Source organism: Anolis sagrei, chromosome 1 (assembly GCF_037176765.1).
Source record: "Anolis sagrei isolate rAnoSag1 chromosome 1, rAnoSag1.mat, whole genome shotgun sequence".
Taxonomy (NCBI): domain Eukaryota; kingdom Metazoa; phylum Chordata; class Lepidosauria; order Squamata; family Dactyloidae; genus Anolis; species Anolis sagrei.
Genome location: NC_090021.1, coordinates 142,000,979 through 142,007,974, shown reverse-complemented (window position 1 = coordinate 142,007,974; position 6,996 = coordinate 142,000,979). Strand labels below are relative to the sequence as shown.

General features: G+C 41.4%; 1 pseudogene; it reads left to right on the top strand.

Annotated features, from left to right (window-relative positions):
• The first annotated feature begins 403 nt into the window (after nucleotides 1–403).
• LOC137095911 (centrosomal protein of 41 kDa-like) lies at nucleotides 404–1,535 on the top strand (annotated as a pseudogene).
• Nucleotides 1,536–6,996: the final 5,461 nt, after the last annotated feature.

Sequence of the window (6,996 nt, the reverse complement as noted above, 5' to 3'; positions counted from 1 at the left end):
CTGGACAACTTTGCACTGTTGTTTGTGATAACCAATAGGTCACAACCAGTTCTTCAAATTGGCATCAGAAATGCATTCGCTACTAGTGTAACTGATACATAGTCAGTATCATGTAATGGTCTATTAACATTCTTGAGCCACATCCTGCACCAGATAAAACTTTTAAACCATCTGCAAAGGCAGGATATAGAAGATGCAGGACACTAGTCATATGACAAAGAAATCATGGCTCATATATACGTTAGACAAGTTTAGGGGCCTGAAAATGCTTATTTTTTAAAAGCAAGCTTATTCTATTTTACATATATCTTCTGAATTTCTCTCCTGCTCTGTGAGTGAAAGTGAAATCAACCCTCCGAAACACCACTATGCAGGGAGTTACCCTCATATAAAGAAAAGTAGGGCAGGATGTCGGCGAGGAGGTGCATCGGCGACCCTGAGCTTTTGACCAAAAGGATCCCACAGAATCCTAAATACCAGCATGTAAAAACTCACCTTGACACAGGTAGCAGTATCACCAAATACACTGAAAAGCTTGAAGAGATCAAGAAAAACTACAATTACAAGAAAGATGAACTCTTCAAAAGATTGAAAGTTACCACCTTTGCCCAGCTGGTGATCCAGGTTACTTCTCTCTCAGATGAAAACTTGGAAGTGCCACCTGAGGAACCCCAAAAGCTAGACGAAGGTGATGCTACTCCCGCCGAAAATAATGTGGATGCTGAAGCAGAGACCAATGGCAAAAGCAGCCCTGGTGAGAAACCAGCCGGTCCCATCCTGTTCATCAACAGGTGTGGGGGAATCCTATCGTTCCACCTTACAGAGTCTGATCAGCAGTGTAGGTGAGCTGGATCTGGGGAAAGATTCCCCGAAGAAGACTGAGGCCTTCACAAAAGATGGGCCTCACACCGACTGCCCCTTCCTGCTGCTGGACGTGCGAGAGCAGGATGCCTATGACCAGTGTCACATAGTGGGAGCATACTCCTATCCCATTGCCACACTCTCCAGAACCATGAATCCCTATACGAATGACATTTTGGAATACAAAAATGCTCATGGAAAGATCATCATCCTCTACGACGATGATGAGAGAGTGGCCAGCCAGGCGGCCACCACCATGTGCAAAAGGGGCTTTGAGAACTTAATTATGTTCTCTGAAGGTCTCAGGATCATTGCCCAGAAGGTTCCCAAAGGTGTGGTGATGGGCTCCTTCCCCACCTCCTGCCAGGTCGCTGCCCAGTTGGGGAGCACTCGTCGAAGGAACACCCCAGGCAGCCCACACCTCTCCAGCTGAGAACAAGTGGAGGTTTATGGCAGAGGATCTACAGAAGATACAGTACTATCTAGAAGAAGAGAAGCTTCCCACAGACACTGCCAGCTGTCTCAGCCGCGGCTCTTCTGCTCAAGATGCCAAGGCCACCGCTGTCTGGAGCAGCCAGAACCTTCTCACCTCTGCCTCCGCCGCCAACTCAGCCGCGGCGCTCTCTGCCTGCTCCCTCAGCAGCTGCAACCTACAGAGCAAGCCCTGGAGATAGCTGGTGTCTCTCTCTCTCCCCCCCCCTCCGGCTGAATAAAAGAGAGCCCCCTCCCTGGGGCCCTTTGATCACTAAAAGAAAAAAGAAAAAAAAGAAACATCCATATAGTATAGGAATTTGACACGATCCATAGTTTTTTCCAGCAATCTGTGACAGAGTATATCAGTCATAATGAAACAGGTAGCAGTATCAGTTTCATGACAGAAATATCTTGTTCCACAAAAGAAGGCAGATCCACCACCCCATGTTCCTAAGACACCTGCAGAACAGAGGAAGAACTATGTTAATCCTGGGACTGGTAGAGATTTATGTCTCTCTCACTGTTTTCTTTAGGGAAATAAAAATAAAATAAAAATAATCCATTCTTTACTTCTCTCTCTTGTGTTTTGCTAGGCTTGTATCATCAGGGATTGGAATTCCTTTGGGGCTGTTATCACTGGAGCAATCCATATAAAAAAATAACATTCCTCTGTTAAATTGTTAGTACTGTATCCATAAGAACTTTTTGGCGGTGGTGGATAGTGGGGTGGGTGGATTATAGGGCTCCCTATCACTGCTGAAAACGCATAAACAGCTTTATTTATTTATTAGTTTGTATTATCATGTATTGAGGGATGATTTTTTTTTAAAAGAAACACATTTAGGTATAATGGCTACCCGACTTAGCATATTTATTTATTTATTTGCTGTATTTGTATACCGCCTTTCTCAGCCCATAGGTGATTCAAGGTGGTTAACAGGGCAAAATTCAATGCTTACAATGTCATAAATATAATTAAAAACATAACATATAATAAAAACTAAACAAATCAATAAAATATAAATTCATAGTGTCTCCTTGTTAAAAACATTGTCCGGATTCATTGTCTAGTTGTTCCATTTCCATTGGGTACTTTGTACTGAACAATAAATAAACATATCACCTTAAATTAGCCCTAGTAAATGTCCATTCTGCCAATTCACCTGGTTATAGTATATACCTACCAAGGAAGCTGAGGGCCCTTCCACACAACCATATAACTCAGAATATCAGGTCAGAAAATCCCACAATATCTGCTTTGAACTGGGTTATCTGAGTCCACACTGCCTTATATTCCAGTTCAAAGCAGAAAATGTGGGATTTTATTTAGCTGTGTGGAAGGGGCCTGAGGTGGGAGAAGAGATGGGAGAAGGTGAGTAATCCCATGGGCAAAGACTAGGATGTTGCACATGAATAGCCAATTGTTAAACTGAAATGAACACATTCAGCCCAATCATAATCATATTTGCTGAGCAATGGATACTAGTAATCTTAAGTTGTTTTACTTCTCAAAATCTATATTTAGAAGTTCAAGTTGAAATATGCTTTACTTTTGTTGGCACATTCTGCTGATAATTTGGAAATCAAGGTCCATTGAAATTGACTTCCAAGCAAAGTTGAGGCTGTGGGCCAAATGAATAGAGGACAAGTACACATCCAAAGCTGTTGGCCAAGATCACCATTTGTAATGATGGTGGTGGTGGTGGTAATACTCAGTGTGTGTTTGGCTGGCAAAATCTGATTCACGTCACGGGTGGCCAGGGACTGTGTCCAGAATAGCCCTTCCTTGAAACACTTCACACTATTCTTCTTTCCAGTGAAAATTCTACTTCTGACCTCTTCAGGTTAGACTTCCCTGCCCACATTTTGCCTTTTCTTGCTTTTCCTCATCTCACAAACAAGGCTGCTGGGCTCCGAAGCCAAAGTTTTTCCTACAGCTTATATTCTTGTAAAAACAGCTCCAAGTACACACATTCTGGTCTTCAGTCAAGCCAGGGACTCAGGATGCCAAGTCAAGTATTTATTTTCATTACTTTTGAGACCACCAAAATTAATGTATCTTTCAGACAGGAAGAATTTTATTTATTATGGTGCATTTGGATCCAAGAGATGAAAGAGGAGCAGCCCTCATCTTGGAAAAGGGGATGAGATTGGGAGCCCAAAAGCGCCCACATGATTTGGGGGACGGCACCGCCTCTCCACCAGCAGCAGCTCACCCAGACACATTTGCATACAGAATGACCACAACTCCTTGAGCACAGATATACAAAATAACCACAGGGTGCCCACACTGCTATGTGGTAATAATTACATCAGCAGGGACTTGAGATACAGGGTTTTGGTGGTTTGTTTGCTTTCTTTAAAAGCAAATGCCTTATTTTGTCTGCATTCCTCAATGCATGAGATCGCTCCAGATAACTTTGGTCAGGGTAGGAAAGTACTAAGGATGAGGTCTAGATCTGCTTAGCAAATAGTAACAGGCTTCTCGCATAGAAGTCCATGTTTGTAGGCATGAAGATATCTTCCCAAATATTGATCTTCAGCTTGTGGGACAAGACCCATTACTAGGTTGCAGCCTGACTCAAGATGGATTGCAGTGGCAGGAGCAATCTTACCATCATTGAAGGATTCAAGAAGACAGTTAAAAATGAACTTCCAAATGCATATATTAAAAATTAACTCAGGCTGAACTCACTAAACTAGAAATGTGGATTTCAGCAGGATGGGTTATGGCACTGAAGTAGCATCAAACTGCTATAATCATGTAGTGTGGATGCAACCATGGATACACACACAGCCACACACTCCACCCATAATCTTATGTTAATTATCAGCTTTGAGGTATCACACACTGTTTCATGTTTATATAGGCCTCTCTAGTAGCTGAATTCCAGCAGGAGAATTTCGGAGATTATTATCACTAAAGTAACATTTCCAATTGCTACCCTACAATGGCCCAAGAAGTATGTTAGCAGTATTGCCAGTGGAGACCAGAAATGGTGAGAACAAAAACTGAGTCTGAGAGATCCTATCTTGTAGTAGTGTTGAAATTGAATGGGGAATGTTGCATCTCACAGCTGGCTTTGAGCAATACATTACTCTCATCCAATGCTTAGTAGTTGACCAGTATGTCAAATACCTGGTACTATATAGGGCATATAGTAGTAGAATGTGAATAATTGAAATAATTGGCAAGTGAAAGTATTTATATTGATTCTATAGATATGGAAGTCATACCGTATTTATTTATGTTCTCTTGTGGAACCCTAAGGTTTGAGAGTTCCCTCATTGAGAAACCCTGCTTTAGAAGAAGATAGGAATAACACTTGCTCCTACCTTGTAAAGATCAAGCCAAACTCTATTATGTCCTCTGTTACATGTCTTGGCAATTACATCAAGTATTCTTCTGCATGTTCCTTTTACATCACACTATTATAATGCTATGATTTTGCTTAAATTTCATTTTGGGATTGGCAGTTGAGGGAGGAACATTTAGAATCCTCATCCAGAGAGCTTTATTGCCTCACCTGGCAATAAACCCCAGGATTCCACAAGATGTTGCCATGGCAGGAAAAGCAGAATCACTGTGGAATTAATGCAATTTGATACCACTTTAACTGCGATGGCTTGGTGATATGAAATCCTGGTAATGAAAATTTGGTGAGTTACTAGCACTGTTGGACAGGGAATACTAAAGAACTTTACTATCTAAAAACAAAAGACTAGAATCCCAGCACCTAATCACATAGAGGTTCTTGATGCGGGGGACAGTGGAGGGATCCATTGGAGAGGAGGGCAAATCCTAGGACAATGGGGCAAATCATGGGGCAGCAGGGTGTATCCGTTGCCCAGTGCCCCGCATTTCCCACATCACCCACTTGCCCATCCCATGCCAGAAAGTGTACTTTTCTGGCATGCTCCCATGGTGTCCCCATGATTTTTAATCTGAACTTGTGTAGTCTCTTGTGTCTCCTGTCAGAGAATAGTTCACTAACACAGCTAGCATGAAGCTCCACAAGAAGTAGCTGTGCATCATAAAATGAGATCTGGTGGGATCTGTGCTAGTTACGTTGGTGAAGTTTTCTATGATGAGGTATTTTCCAAATGTGATGAGGTTCTAAGAAAGTACACAATACATTCTTACCATACCATGTCTTGTCCAGTTTGAATGAAAACATACGTGATTTTTGCCCATACAGTGAGAGCTTGGTATCCATTGCGAGATGGTTCCCCATAGATATTCATGGATGCTCAAATCCCATTAAAGTAAAATGGTGTCCATTATACAAATGGCAGGTTTACTTTTTGGAAGTTTTTCTTTTTTGGAACATTTTAAAGCTCTTGATGGTTGAATCCATGGATGCAGAATCCATAGATGTGAAGGGCCAATTCTGCTTTAGAGATTCTGAGAAATGTAATTGAGGCCAGAAATTTAAGAAAGGCTGTCCTTGAGGCAAGTCTTCCCAGTACATTTTGGCATTTTGCTGTCAAAGTCATGATTAGATCAGGCCCATGGCACTCATACGTCTGTTCTTCATAGCCTACTTTTGCTCATAGCAGTTTTGTAGCTTGGCTGGGGAGGGGCGTTGAGAGAGAAAATCTGTGAACTGGGCACTTCATAAAAAGGGATTCATGCTTTTTGAAGTTCATTTGAATGTTCCTTCTTTGTTTATTACCTCGAGATCTCTTAAGGATTCAGAAAATTGGTTGGAGGGGGAGAATGTCAACTCAATGTTAGTAAAAACATTTGAAACACGCTAAACCTTGGGGTTATTAACTGGAATGATCTCACATTTTTTTCATTATTTTTTAATTGTAAGTGATATTTTCCAGAACTCATGAAGGGCAAATGGCTCAGTGAAAGAAACACAAGTTAAACTTTACTCAGTTTGCTGGCCAGCTGTATTGCTAGCAGGTGCAACCCAAATGTTAGAATACCCAGCTAATGACACCAATGCCTGGCCTAAACAGACCAGACTGAAGGGTGTCTGAGTTGGCACACTTTCTAATTTCTTCACAGTTAAGGCTTGCAAAATGCTGACATTAGAGTACAGGCAAATCATGAAATGGGGATACTTGAGTTTCTACAAATTACTTCTAAAAATCCTATTTGTGCAACCATATATTGTCATTATTATTTGATGGTGTGGGGTAGTATCTGAAATATTAGCCTTATCTTCCACATGAGACAAGAAGCTGGGTTGAGATCTGAAATGGAGCAGAAAGGCAAGTGGACAACAAACAATAACTTTCACCAAAGGATCTACCAAGTTTCCATCACTGGTTTCAGTCTAATTTACCCAAAGGTAAAGATAGTTAAATGTTTATATCAAGCACAAATACTTTAAATCTCTTCAAAATTATGCAGACAGTGACAAAGTACACATGAGAAATATCTAAACCATATATAGTAATCCTTACCAGAGGTCTGTATCCAGAATGTATCCAGCGTTTGTTTGTTGTTTTAGTGGATATTATCAGGGTCTGCTGTTGTTGTTTATTCATTCAGTCACTTCTGACTCTTCATGACCTCATGGACCAGCCCATGCTAGAGCTCCCTGTCGGCAATCACCACCCTGAGCTCCTTCGAGGTCAAGTCAAGTCAAGTTCACTTTATTACAGTCAATGACCAGCTCAAACTTCAAGGTCAACCCAGTCACA